Source organism: Camponotus vicinus, unplaced genomic scaffold, assembly GCF_025532165.1.
Source record: "Camponotus vicinus isolate PSW18456_S1 unplaced genomic scaffold, iyCamVici1.0 SCAF_11, whole genome shotgun sequence".
NCBI classification, from domain to species: domain Eukaryota; kingdom Metazoa; phylum Arthropoda; class Insecta; order Hymenoptera; family Formicidae; genus Camponotus; species Camponotus vicinus.
In genome coordinates, this window is record NW_028141947.1 from 837,679 (window position 1) to 853,469 (window position 15,791).

The 15,791-nt window shown below is 35.8% G+C and overlaps 1 protein-coding gene across 1 annotated transcript in view; it reads left to right on the top strand.

Annotated features, from left to right (window-relative positions):
- Nucleotides 1-15,791, top strand: part of Fuctc (alpha-(1,3)-fucosyltransferase C) — a 146,690-nt gene that overhangs the window by 2,388 nt on the left and 128,511 nt on the right. The window lies entirely within an intron of this gene.

Here is a 15,791-nt window from a genome sequence, read left to right on the forward strand (position 1 = left end):
TATTCATTTTAGAAATTTACAATTACTTAATTTCCATTTAATTTTACAACGCATATAACAAACAGAGGGAGAGAGAGAAAGAAAAAAGAGGAAGGGAGAAAGAGAGAAAAATTTATAATTTATTTTAATATTTTTCCTGCAATTTTTCAACCCGAACATTTTCCGGATACTGAGAGAGACAAGCGCATTCGGCATATCTGCATTTTTAGTGATACATGTGAACGTGTAACCATTTTACTGTAATTAAGTGCCAATCTTGAAATGGGCTCGCAATCAAGTATATTCATATAGATTTCGCGGGCAATTGTCAATGCTCGTAAACTACCTGTTAAATTTGTTTACGCCAGTCACAAAGTATTTATTGCCAACGTTGGTTACTTTATCAAGCTCGACAAAGTTGCCGGTACGACATAGAGGATATATATTCTGACAAATAATGACACCGACACGAGCCAAAAACAGACTAAAATGCGTATATACAAATTATTAAATTTGCCCAAATTGACGCTTGTCGATTGAATAATAAATATCCGTTACTGTTACTGACACCGTCGATACAATAGCACAATTACTCAAAGGACGATATGCGGGAGTGTAATTTAATTATTGCGTACACTGGAATTAAAACAATTTTTTAACAAACATGTGATAATTAGAAAGAACAACATACAACACGCCAACATTTATTGGAATATATGAATATCAAAATATGATATATATTTAAATAAGTGATATATAGATATATGTATGTATCTATAACAATCTATAACATATTAAAAAATTTGTTAAAATTATAATAAGACGAATTTTTCATATAAATTTAAAATCTCCTTTTTTAATAGAAATGTCAAAATATTAGTAAAATTTAAGCTGTAGGAAATTAAAAATTAAAGGTGACTATTAGATAGTTAAATTTTCAACAAAATCTATCCAATAATATCTTTTACTTAATTTTAAATAGACTTGAAGTAAAATCGTTTTGGAAAAAATTGGTTAAAATTATAATAGAAAGAACTTTTCGTATAAATTTAAATTATATGTCTTTTTTAATAGAAATGTCAAAATATTGGAAAAAAATTTAAGCTGTAGGAAATTAAAAATTAAAGGCGACTATTAGATAGTTAAATTTTCAACAAAATCTACCCAATAATATCTTTTACTTAATTTTAAATAGACTTGAAGTAAAATCGTTTTGGAAAAAATTGGTTAAAATTATAATAGAAAGAACTTTTCGTATAAATTTAAAATCTATGTTTTTTTTAATAGAAATGTCAAAATATTGGGAAAAAATTTGCTGTAGGAAATTAAAAATTAAAGACGATTATTAGATGGCTAAATTTTCAATACAATTTCAATAATAAAGTCTAGCCAATAATATCTGTTACTTAATTTTAAGCAAAATCGGAAGGTTTTGGAAAAACATTTGTTTGAACTAAATAAATTAAAGATGTAATTATAATTCGTAAGTTCACGTATAAAAATTAATTATTAATTAATTATATTATTTATTAATTATTAATTAATTAATTATTATTTATATTAATTATTAATTATTTATTAATTATTTATATTAAATTAATTATATTATTCGCCTTTATAAAAAAAAATTTTAATATTATTTGATATAACGAAATAATGTAGATTGTTATGAGATACTTCACATATTTACTGTCAAAGAAATATCAGCGGAATTATCCACTTCTCGGGGATGCAGTGTAAATCCTGTGTCTAAACGCAGTTACGATCGCTCGGTAGAATGGCACGGCTGGTTTCGGCTCCGTTTCAAGCATTGTTATTCAGTCTACGTTTGTGCCTATGTAAATGTTGGTTAAGCCCACGCAGGTTGGCATACAGAGCCCCTCAGGCTCGTTCTATATCCAAGTTATATGTGGGAGGCTATAATCTCCGCTGCCTACGAACAGTATCCTCCTTACCCATGTTTAAGACGATATCTTCCCAAGATCTTAGTGTCCATCTTCTTCGAAAGCCCATCTGAATGGTTACATTCGTGCTTAATTTGAATAAGATATATATTTGCATAGGTGTCCATTAAAACTAATTTAGTAATTACGATTTAATTGCACTATCATTTCGTCAAGATTACGAGTTATTACGATTTACAAGTTATAATTGCAAAATGAATGTTTTATTAGAGGTGTCATAAGCGTCTCGAATAATTTTAAAATTGATTAATATTAGTGTTGAACATCATAAAGTAACATGTCAATTTTTTATCAAACTATTTGATGATGCGTCCTTCTATTTAACTGATTGAATTTTTAACCGATGACATTTTTAAGAATAAATAATATATTTCTTCGCTTAAAAGTCTTCTCTTTAAGATGGAAAAAAAACATTGGCGGCCTATATATGTGATTCCGTCTTAAAGTCGGAGAGATAATTATTTATAAAGACAAATAATGTGTAACTGGTGCAGTTGCATGTGTTTAATTAATTAACTAAAGTGCAGACGAACTACGTGCTGAATAAGGACATGAAAAGGATAGACGAGACGGTGTAAAACAAAGTCACTGTCCATAGCACAGTGGTAAAAGAACGATATAAACCATAACTGCGAAGTAGCCTCGAGAAATTTTGCACAACGGTAAGATCACGGAGAAAGATCCTTTCGTTAAAGAGTCGGACAAAGTCGAGCAAGGGAAAATCAAGGATGTGCTTAAACATCTACGGAGCTTCTCTCTCATTCTATCTCCCCTTCTTTTTCTCCCTTGTTTTTTGTCCTGCCGCATTGCAACTGCAGCTGCATACACCAACCACGTAAACGTGGAAGACACGCGCGCTCGGCGCAGTCGAGTTAATTTAAGAGTAAACTTTATTTTTCATGTCTTTGCTGTTGGAGCGTGAGTCTTCTAACTTGGTGGAAAGTGGTGCGGGCTAAAAAATGAAATCCCGCGCTTCGAAGTTTTAAACCCTCTTTCCCGGCCCGGTAACTGTATGCAGGAGAGAAAGACAAAGAGATCGCGGTAGACAGACAGACGAGCCGTTCTGACAAAGTTTCCGCGCTCTTATCGTGTCATCGCGAGGGAACATTCTCACTCTATGAAATCATGAAGGAGACGGAAATCATCTGTTTATACGTGAATTAAAAAGAAAATTGAGCGAAAAATGGCTATTTATATCCGAATGACGTGAATCGAAATCAACAACGAGAAAAAAAGTGAAATAAAAAATTTACAATATGAAAAATTCAATGTTGTTTTTCGAAAAACAAATCTCGCGATGACATGTCTACATTCACAGCATGTATATGTATTTAATGTCCACAATGGGATAAATATTTTTTCGTTCTTTTTTTCTCCTTGTTCAACTAGATAATCATTCATTCGATATCACTCGTCTCTATTATTGCATCGACATAATCTCGAAAGAAATCTGCGCCCGTCGAAGTGATTCGATCGAGTCGGACGATCGAGATTAATTCCGTTAATTAATCGTTGAAGAAACGTGGTGAAATGAAAAGCATCCATTATTCGCGACAAGATCGGTGGCCGGACGAGGGTGCCGCCGAGCACTCTTTGAGCACTTTCCAGTCCGTGGCCTCGCCAGAGCTTCATTCATCTCAGGAAATCCCCCTGAAGTGGCCTCCTTTAAATTGAAACTCAAATACACACCCTTAAAGAGCGAGCGAAAGAGCCCTTGAGGCGCCGTTGAGCCCATTCGAGACGGTTATTTTTCACGCCAGGTCGGGAGAGGGTCGTCGCCGTATACCTATACCTACTAGCAAGTGACGCTGTACGATAAGACAAGATAACCATTACAGGAAATCGATTCTGCTCGCCGTTAATCGCGATAAATACACGTTACATCAGTTACGCTCGGAGGATCATCATTTATAGAGTCGGAATTATTTGCCTGAATATAATTTCATATAATTATAATCATGTAATTAAATTTAATCAATTATATAATAAGAGGATATAATTTGTATAAGAATATAATTGAATTTTTATAATTTAATACAATTTAATTATACATATATATATATATATATATATATATATATATATATGTATTATATATATTTTTTAAATGTTATATATTTTTATTATATATATTAATTATATATTTTTATTATATATATTAATATTATATATATTTTTTAAAACGATATATCGAGATTGTGATTTATAAGAAAAGGAATCACGTGCGCGTTTATGAAATTACAATATCTCACATTTTTTTCCTTTATGAGAAATAATTTTTTTTTTCTTGCCACGTCAACGATGATCAAAGATGATATTTTTGCGAGCTTCTCTTCACATTGTCCTCTCACAAATATCACCCCACGCCGCAACCACCCTTCATTCGTGCTCGCGAGCCTCTTTTTCGTCTTATTACCTCTGATGCCTGTTTATACGAACATGACTAAGACTCCCGCGTCATCGCCGTAATTAGGATATATCTCCCGGAAGACTCCTCGCTTTACTCTCTCCGGTGCATCATGAAAAATACAACTTCGCCAACGCTATATCCGACCTCGTAAACCGCAAACAAAATTTTGTCATCCGGCCTTAAGTGAGTTACACCTCACGGGCTCCTCCCATTTTTCTCTCACCTTTCTTTACTTATCGCCCCGTGTATCTCGTTACGCCTTTATTTATCGTTACGTATTCGACCGTAAATGCCGGGGAAATGGATGCAGGCGCATCCCTTGAATTCCATGAGATTCCGCCGCCACGTGTATATATGTGTACGTGCATAATTTGAAATTCAAATTTGGATCGACCGCCCGATCTGAGAGATGTTATCCTTTTGATTTTTACGACGCTCTCGTTCGTTCGTTCGGCGCACTCGCGGTCGTTGCTTGCTCCAGATTCGATTACGCGTTTAAGTCGCGCTTCAAGATACATCTTCGCCTTTAACGCTCATTACGCCTTGATTGCACGGTAAACGCAATGAAACGTGTGATCAACCGCACGACGAGATTATTCGCGACGGATTATGCGAATGCGACAGCCTGGCAATGCTACGCATGCATTAATATGTGTTTTGCACAATAAACGTTCTACCTCGATAACGATGTAACACGCGAATAACATTCTATGACACTCGCGCGTAATCAACAATATCGTTCATGTGTATCATCGATGTATACCCCGTCAAAAATGTAATATGTTGTGCTAAATTAATAATTATTTTTTTCTGCTATCACTCATCAATTTCCAGTTCAACAGTCATGCGCCAAAGATACGAGACGATTATGATTAAGAGACAAATGGAGCATAATAGGGTATTTTTTTGCATCTTTATTGCATCGAAATTCACTGAAATTATGAGAACTCGGCGTATTATTTTTTGCTGCTAGTCGCGACAATGTAATTTCTACGACAAACGTGGATACAGGTCAAAGCGCTCGATTCTCTCTTACGTTACGGTGAATTATTTCGGACGTGTTCTCTCCTCGTCGCGATGCCACAATAGGAAACGGGCGAAATCTCTTTTGGGAGAATTATTATCGCCGCCCCCGCATGTGGAAGGAAAACGTGCAGTCGGTGGCGCGATGACAAAGAGCGCGTCCGTTTTTCCTCACGACGTGACGACGCGTCGCCTAAGCGTATAATCTCTCAAGTATTGTTCGCATCTTCCGTCGATTTATCCAACTGCTAAGGTGGAAAAGGTGCGCGCATTACCGTTGGCCGTCCATCCCGTAAAGAGGACGCATGGGGAACGAAAACACATCTGCCAGTTTTTAGCGGCGACGCCATATATCATAAACGCGAGTGAAACGTTAAGGGCGAGAGAGGGTCACCGCCTGGACCATCTATCTTGTACGACTTAACTCGAAACATCCGATATGTACAGGGTGTTTTATATCACGCGACACACTCGAACGCAAAACTTGATGACTTTCTGACTCTGAAGTCTTGTAATTATTTAATTGTCGCCTGATTCTCTGCCCTTTGCGCGCATCAGCTCTTGCAATGAAACCATGTTTGTATCGCTTGTGTAAATTGCAGTCAGCTCCTGACAATCGGTCCATGAAACACTCTGTACGAGCGCGCAAAACAATATATATAGGAATTTATGTTAGTGGACAACACACACATATATACACATCTTTTCGCGTTTGTGAAGGGTGTGTATGTGTACTGCAGATATACAGATACCGTATGTTCCAATATTAAAGCAACGCCGTAACGCAATAATGCCTCGACAACACTGATCCAAGATAGGAGCAGTTTTTCTTGGTTACGTCGACCGTGTTCCATCTATATCGCATACGGAGCTTCGTGCAAACTTTGTCCCCGGACGACGACAAATCATCTGGAGACGAACGACTCTACCCCATAGATTTTGGCAGATCGTCTAAAAATTCGCTCACTGCGAAAAAATTAAACGATTCATCATAAAGCGTCGACGATCCTGGGACTAGCAATGTCGAAATGAAAAGTCTCTAGATAGATGAAGAAATAGCAACTTTGTGTTTTTTAATTATCGAATATTAAACATAGATTTTTGCTCTTAAAAGCATATTAAGATTGCCAATCAGAAAATTAATCAATGATTTTTTTATTATTGAATCAAATATTTGTAATGTGTATTTGCTAATTTTTATCTCTCACATATAATATATAGATAATTAAATATATTAATTGAGAAATGCGAGATATGTATTGGTTGACATGTTTACAGAAAAATATCAGCTGACGTCAACGAGTTCTCTCTCTCTCTCCTGCTTTCTCTTTTTACACATATATATATAGACGAAAATTTTAATTTCAAAATAACACACATCGTGAGAGCGGAAAACGAATTGCGAATTAATCCAACCGTGAACTCGCAGCGCGCGGATGAAAGGGCTCTGACGTATTGGTAAATTTCCCGTCGGGATCGCGCGGAATCCTCGACATTTACATTTTATGATATTTGTCGAGCCCTACGACCCCGCTTTGGCCCTCCTGCGCGGGGGAGGGACGGAGGGAAAAGAGTAAGAAGGAGGAGAGGAGTGTTACGAGAGCCTTAAGCCAAACCATCCCTCCGTTCCCACACAAATATTCTTACGAGGAACGTTTCCCTCCCTCTCCATCCCCCCCTGACGTACCGCTGTGTATTATCCGTGTGATATATGTGCCGTGAAAAAAGCTACGAGATGCTCATTACCGAGATAAAAACTGGCGATGCGCGCTCTCGAAATCCGCCCGCAACGGTGTTTTATTTTATCCTTTGAGACCGTCGTACGGAATATTCGGTAGAAACGAACACATTTCTTTCACTTACGAATTCCGCCCGAGGATTTATCTTAAATTGTAATCTATTGTGGCGAGTGTGTATTCACTTGAAAAACGTTTTAAATTTATGTTTTTGTTTCTCGCATAGTGATTCAGTCGGAAATATAAAACGTATCCAATATTAACTCAGCAAATTGCAGGGAAAAATAATCGTCAGTTTTAATTGAAAGAGGAATTAACTATTTCATTATAAAATAATTGTTTCGTGTGTGTATGCTTTTTCTTTTAATACAACATTTTCCAAGAGAAAAGATATCGATCATCTTTCTAACGTTGTAGTCTGACATTTTGGATCTTTGTTTTGTATCGAATAATGATAAACATAGAAATTCTGAGACTGCAATATGTTGTAATAATTCTATATAATTTTCACATATAATATATTTCGACAATGTTGTTACATATAATGTATGTAAAACTACCTTCATACAATTTCAACACATTGCTCATAAATTTACACAATTTCCTTAGATGAATGTATAATTGTTATCGCGCCAAGCATTTATTAATAAAAACTCGATGAAAAATAACCGGTGTAAAATGAAAAAAAGTCGAGAGAAAATGATTTCTCCCGTCATCGAATGAGCTTCATGCGCAGCTGCGACTTTTCATATGCTTCTCATTCGAAAGTTAAATATTATTACAAGCCCGCAATGAAATACCGTTTCTGATATGGAAACTTGGTCTTGTCGAATTAACCTTTTTCCACATTCCGAGCTCGGCGACAGGCAATCTGCAATATGTATGACGCGACACTGGCAAATCAAATATGACCCAATTCTGTCAGTCGCGGGTAGTCGAAAGTATTCGCCCATGTCCGAGGGTTAATACCGAAAGCCCCGAATGCCAGAGGCCTGTCTAGATGATAACCGAACAGAGAGAGCCGGCGAAATTCTAATCGAGCGCAGCCGCATTCCGAATCGGACGACAATTAACCGCCTCGTCCTGGACATTCTCTCGCGGCGGTTTCCTTTTTTCCCTTCTATCGCGCAGAATATTTCGGGCCAATGAGTAGTCACCTATGTGTTACCTAGCCATTAATCCCAAAATAATTACGCGCGCGCGAGCGCGCGTACGATACCGCGGTACCGGTTATTGTTCCTCTGATATCTGGATCGCATAAATACCGCTATCCGTTGCATTCATTCGTGCCGTTATCGTTGCAACGGCGGGCATTTATTACGTCGCTGACCGTTCGCGTGGTTAATTCCATAATTGAACGGGCGCCGATACGCGCGTCCATCCCCTATAGCGTTCGCTAAAAGATTATGATAGCACCCTCCGAGAAGGGCGAGCATTGGATAACCCCGAGAACTCGTTATGACATTTTCAGTCTGCACAAGTATGAACAAAAGCGTTTGAGAACGTTTCCAATGAAGCGTTTTAAATATCTATATAAATCTCCCATCTGTGCCATCATTTTATATAAATTTTATTAATCCACACAAGCGTGTGCTATGAAACTCATTTTTCCTTCCGCGGTATCAGCCAGATAACGCGGCGGATAAAACTTTGCGCTTTGTATCGGTAACATAAATTTCCCGAAAAATTCTCACAATAACTAATGTGATTCTCGACGAGATCCAGTAACACGTATGGTTTAAACAGTTTTTGTGTAATGGAGATCAATTGTAACTTATAATATACATTTCGCGAATTTTACAGGAATTTTTATATTATAAAAATATATGTATGTAAAGACCAAGCGTTTTTTATTCAATATTTTAAACCGCATCAATCAGATATTAATCTGACGATAGAAAAATTCCACGCCGTAAATTGCACCTATAATTTATTTTTATCATTCAAAATATTATTATAATAATATTATTGATTTAAAATATTATTATAAATTTTATTTTCTGGAAAAAATGAAGAGCTCTCCCATTTTCACCTGGAAAGAGCATTGTTTTTATACGTCTTTGCGATGCGTCGCACTTGAAATTGCAAAACACACCGCAACTTTCCCTTCTTCAAATCACGCAAGAAATCTTCCGTACCGGAAGCGCCGTTAATTCCGTTGTTAAGTCAACAGGGTACGAGGTACGAAACGCAGGAGGAGCACACAAAGTGCGGGCGGTCCTCCCCGCTGTAACGAGAGGCACGTTTTAATCATCTCTGTTTTAATAACCATCGGAGACCGCAACGTCGAGAGACGCCCCATCCTCGCCTCCCTCCGTTTCCCTCGGTCTCGGTACACAGACGTTCTTGCCGCGATCGTGGGAATCTCGTTCCGTCCTGGTGAACAAACTGCGCCGGCCGAAACGAATTTCTCATTTGCACCGGCCGGATTGACACAGCCCTCGCCGGACAATAACCGATTCAGCGGACTCATTTAAGGTAAACTCGGGCGGCGGATCGACCCGTGATACGTGATTTCGGCCCGTTTCGCCCCCATCCGAGCGGTCGAATGTACACAGAGATGGATTATTATGAAATTATACGTGGATCAAGCGTGGGTGACGGGGCCGGTGGTGCGCGACGAATTCGAAGGGCGGCCCGATAGATGAATATAATTTCAACGTCAGCGGCTCGCGACAGACGTCGGCCGCGTGATGTTTCGCTCGTCCGATAATTGAAGCGAGTATGATCTCGAAACTCGCTTTCTCTGTTGATCCACGATCCATATCCGGCGAGCTGCAGCGAGAATTTAAACATTATGCGATGGAACCCTCCATCAAACGATCGTGTTAACGAATATTATTACTGGGGGCTAATGTCGCTTAAGGAATGTCCCGAAAATATAATATTTATAGGAGATATTTCTCACGTGATTAATGATTTTATGAAGATATTAATGTTATAATTTTCTTATACTTGTACTTATTTTCTCGTGCAATCACAAATATCATTTATTTTTTATTTTTCCATCGAGAAAAATATTTATCAAATTTATTAAAATTATATCAATTATATTAATTAATTTAATTTCATATTAATCAAATTTATCAAAATTATATCATTCATTATTATATTATATTAATCAAATTTATCAAAATTATATCATTCATTATCGTGATATAATTTTTTCACATAATATAATACAATTTAATAGGCGTCACGTCTTTTTTTCAAAGATGTAATACGCAGAGACTTTACGTATATTTATTTATAAAATTCTTATCAAGATTCCAATGTTTTATTCTAGATTATTTACTCTTCTATTTCAGAATGTTAGATTAGGTCATTTTGATCGTTTTCGAACGTATGGAAAGGGATTATAATGAGATTACACGCGGATCAATGTCGCGGCAACGGCGATATTGTCGTGTGACGATTGCGAAAAGCGTTTCATAATTTCATATTGATTATTCCAGATCCGCTTGTCGCGCGTGATGTTACGTTCATTCGCGATAATTAACTCGATTATTAACGAGTACTACTGCGGAAAATGATTCTTGCCATCGGCGCGCTTTAATCTGTGATTTTTAAAAACGTTCGCTCGTTTTTGCGCCGCACGAGCTATGGAATTATAACATAGAGAATGAATGTTGAATTAGCATTATTCACTCTTCTTAATCCTCCCATTCGAGTCTTTATTTATCGAAATAACGATCTCATCCAACTATTTTTATACGGTAATAATCACTTTAAAGCTTTTACAAAATTCTTGGATAAATGAGTGAAATCTTGTTTGTGGATATCGCAAATTATCAATTCTCCTATGATTTAAATTATAAATTATAATTTTATATAAAAGATAAATATATAAAATTATAAATATAAATATATAAAATTTAAATACATAAATTATAAAATTATAATTATAAATTGTAAAATTATAATATAAAGATAAATATATATATAAAATTATAAATATATAAAATTTAATTTAATTTATATTATAATTTTATATATTTAAATATAAATATATAAAATTATAATATAATTATAAATATATAAAATTTTAAAACTACGATGTATAAGGGATACGTGATATCGGAAATTACGCGGATAAAATTCATTACACGTTAAAGTATATTTAATAAAGTTAGCGAGATATCATATAATATAACAGATAGAGAAATAATTACAATTATGACAGGTGCTATATTAATGATGATAAATTATGACGACCTCTTTCTCCCTCTTATTGAGACACTGTTTTCGACATTTACACATCTCTCGAGATATTGCAAGTCTCATTACCGATATGGATGTTCGCGCCTCCAGGTGCAATACCATGATGTAGATAGTTTAGTTACGCAGCGGCTTAGTGTTAATTACGCTATGGGGGTACAGATAAGTCTGTTCACGCCAGTTCGTCGTATCGCGGAGTGCGAAACGGACGTTAATCAATTACTTTGATTGGATTCGAGTGGATCGCGCGCGCAAAAAGTGAACGCCCCAACGTTGATCCCACGCTACGAATTTATTGTAACTGTTATCGCCGCTATTGACCAATGCGACTGCACTGCAGATCACATGATGGTGCGATAATTTTATTTGCGATCACGGGAATATCATAAAATCAATCCGACTGATTTATCATTATACGTTCTCTAGCAAAGAAAGAATTTCTTCCTTAAAGACCCATTAATTCGATGGTTATCGGATACTCGAGGAAACAGCTCTACGAGCGATTAGAACGCTCTATCAGATAGAAATCTTTTATATGACACAGTTAAAATTGGAAATAATAGAGTTTATTTAAATTGAAACTATTTTCATACATATCTCGGCAACGTGTGGCAGAATTCCATTAATCATTTTAGCGTTTTCCCGAGATTCTCTTACTTCTTAATAGCTATAACTCAAAAATATTCTTATTAATAACTACAATTCAAACGCTCTTATTAATAGCTATTATTCAAATCTCTCTCATTTTTATACAATTTTTATTTGAAACTACACAGAAAAAAAATAAGTGTCAAATCAAAATTTATATACTTAAACTAACGCGTTCATTGTTTCGTATATACGCAACAATTTATAATCTTCTTAAGAAGAATTTAATAATTTTAAATTTCAAGAATATTTTAGTCTTATTTTAATATTGTAATTGTCACCTCAAGAATATATAATTATTTAATTCTACTTTAAGAAAATTATAATCTTTGATTTAAAAATGTTATTTTCTATCCAACATTGTTTCTTTTCCATTCAAGAAAATTAAATCTTAAATCATAAGAATATATTTTTCTTGATTGAACATATAAAATGACTTCTTTCAAGTAAACAATTATTCAAGTTATATTTTTCTTTAATTAATGCAATACAATCTCATTTCAAGATTTCCATGTTAAAACTAAATATATTTTCAAAACAAGAATATCCTTTTTTTCTGTGTATTTTTGCGTAATTAACTATAATGCGTTAATGAAATTGAGACCGCTCGTCTCGTTGGAGCTTTGCATGATTCTGATTCGGCTGTATTTTCCAAAGTTTACTTGCGATGTGTCAATGTGGAAATGTTAATGAGCATTACGCGCGCATTGATCTAGACCCTAGGAAAATGTTAATTAGCTGCCATCTCTAACGTTTCGCTTATTACATTTTCGAGTGCCGTGTGTGATCCCGTTTTATGCTTTGATGTCGATATTTTACTACCCTGATAGTTTCTACTAAAGCTGTGTTTGCTATTTCTTATCAAGAATCTAAGGATATCAGTTATAAAGTAATTAGCGTTTTATAGCGACGTTAATTGATCGCATGTACCGTGAATAAGCGATTAATGATTCATTTAATTCGTTGTATAATTGGGTATAATGTAAAAGGCAAACATAATTAATGAATCATAGAATATTTGAGCACTTTTTATTAATGTTGCAAATATTTTTCAACGCAAATTTTAAAGATTTTAAGTTTCAAGTTTTATCTATTTAATATCGATCGCCTAAGAATTCACCTTTTTAAACTTTGCAAACTATTCGAGACAAAAGTACAAATTTCCCTGCGTTAAAATCTAATCGCGATAACTAGTGATATTGAAATTAATAACTGCAACCAACGTGAAATGATTCTAAAGTAGTATTTTAAATCTCTCACGCTGATGCCATTTCATTCGGATTATATCGTGTTTATTTGGCATTAAATGGATTTATCATCAATTCAGTATATTTTCGGTCGTGGAGGAAAATTTATTAATATCGTCCTCTAATAAAGGCGGAATAAAATCTGCAAACAATATACACGTGTCTACCGGTCCGCTGCCGCCGATAATTGATAATTTCTGCGTTTGCAGTGTGATGTAATAGTGCGAAATTTGCGGCTCGACTTTGGACATCGTCGTTGATTGCCATTGCATATTACAACGACCGCCGCGTAAGCTGACAAATTGCAACTAGCTCATTGTGCCCCGTAATAAGTGGTAATCTCCTAATTTCGCTTCGTTATAGACGGTTCGATTATGCCTGCGTTAATTTGACTGCGCAGGCAGCCTGTAGGAAACTGCATTCACATTAACTGCTTTGGAGTACAGTGATGCCGCGTGACATCATATCCTGCCTCTAAGCACAATCAAATTATCACTGCACACGTGACAAAACAGCCGATGCTCCCTCGTTGCGGCAAAACAACGACCGCCTCTGTTGGCCACCCTCTGCTCTACGCCTCGTGTAAACTAAATTAACTACTTAATTAAACTAGTAGGCAAGCACGCACAGTATACTCTCTCCCTCTCTTCCTTTCTCTCTCTCTCTCTCTTTCTCTTTTTTATATTTTTGCGCCTAACAATTGACGCAATCATGCAAGTGCGTTCGATATCTTTCTATTTCGACCAATAGAAAAAAATGACCAATATCGAGTGAAATAATAATTAGATACTTTTATCTTTTTTAATAAAGATTTTAATTATTAATCGTACCGCAAAATGCTTTTTTTATGCAGAGTATAGAGAATTATTAATTAATTAGGGAAAATTAAATTATCATATGTATAATTGAATCCTAATTTAAAGATTCCCTGCGTTGAATTTTTATTTTATCAATTTGATTTTTTTTTGTAATTAAAAGATGAACATTTCGCGCGTGCAAGTAATCTCGGTAATTACAGCTCGACTCGATACGAATATTTTAAAATATTAAAAAAAAGCTACGTGATTATACTTAGAAAATATTAAAAATTGTATGTGTTATTTTACAGTACATTTAAATTGCGACAAAGTTCCCTTTTTATCATAATCTAACGAGTTACAAACTACTACGATAATTAAATGCAAATACTAGTATACAGCAAGTATAATTGAATATACATTGTTAAGATATTCGAGAGAAGCAGTTTGCTGTACAATTCGTGCATGCGCCGAAATTTCAAAGCGAAAGCCAAACAGTACTTTAATCATTGATGTGTAGGCAAATTAAAATTCATATTTGTACTTAATTTCTTTCAAAACGATATCTACTTGCCAAAAATTTCACACGATTAATGCTGTGATATACGAAAAATTCGATAATAAATGTATCTGACGTACAAGCTTTTATCATATGACGGAAATGAACCTTGTGACATTTTTGTCACGTGTTAATGAAAAATGGTCGTGATGCTTTTCGATAAGGAATATTATCAGTATTTATGGAGACACATGTTACTGGTACATCCGATAATGAGTGCAGCAAACCGTATTCCCTCTGCCATCGCGGAAGAGGGAGATAATCGCAAACTACGTGCAAAATCGCGCATATCGCGAGAGGAATGAAAGAAGCGGGAAGTGCTGTGATGTAACGTATCGAGCAAGAGGTGGAGAGAATAAGAATGCGCCGCGGGTTTTCAAAGGAGGTTTCCACGGCTTCCCGTGGGGGATAACGACTACACTACGGCGATTCCGTGGAGGCTGCGGGATATTTCAAGGCGGAGACCGAGCGTCGTTGAATCGTGCATTTTACGACGGCTCCTTACGGGACCTACCCGCCGATATCCTTTGCCGGTGTTGGTGGTAAGCCTCGCTTGTGTCCTTTTAACATGCAGCCTGCACTATCGGAGGATGCGAACAATACACACCGATGGAGAGGCGGCGGGGGTGGAGTACATACGTCTGGAAATTTTATGCACTGCTCGAAAAAATTTTCGGCCGCGCGTTAAGGGATGAACTTCTCCCGCGATATCTCGCAGCATTAGAGCGAGAATTTTGACAGCAGGCAGAGTTCGAAGTTTTAAGTAGTTTTAATAATTAAGCGAGTTACAAGGGCGTTCAACCCTCGCAGTTGTCAAATATTTAGCTGTGGATATTTTTTGTTAAAAATGTACTCCACTTTTGTCAAGCTTTACTTTGCTTGGAATCTCAATTTTTGAGTTTGTTTGTCAAATAAAATAGATATAAATGTGAACGATAATGTTGAATTAGGTAAAGTGAAATAAATTGAGCTTGTAAGTACCATCTCGTGCAAAACCCTCGTAGCAGTTGGTATTTAGTGTCCAAATCACTGGATATGTAATTTGATCATTAATAAAATCTCAAATCTAAAACATCGGATGATTATTACACGGACATGTTAAAGATAATTTATTAAGCTCCATTAGAGGTGGCTTGGTTTAACGAGTAAAACAAATCCGCCACGCATTTCCAGCACAACAGAAAATGAATTGCGGATTTCAATTGAAGAT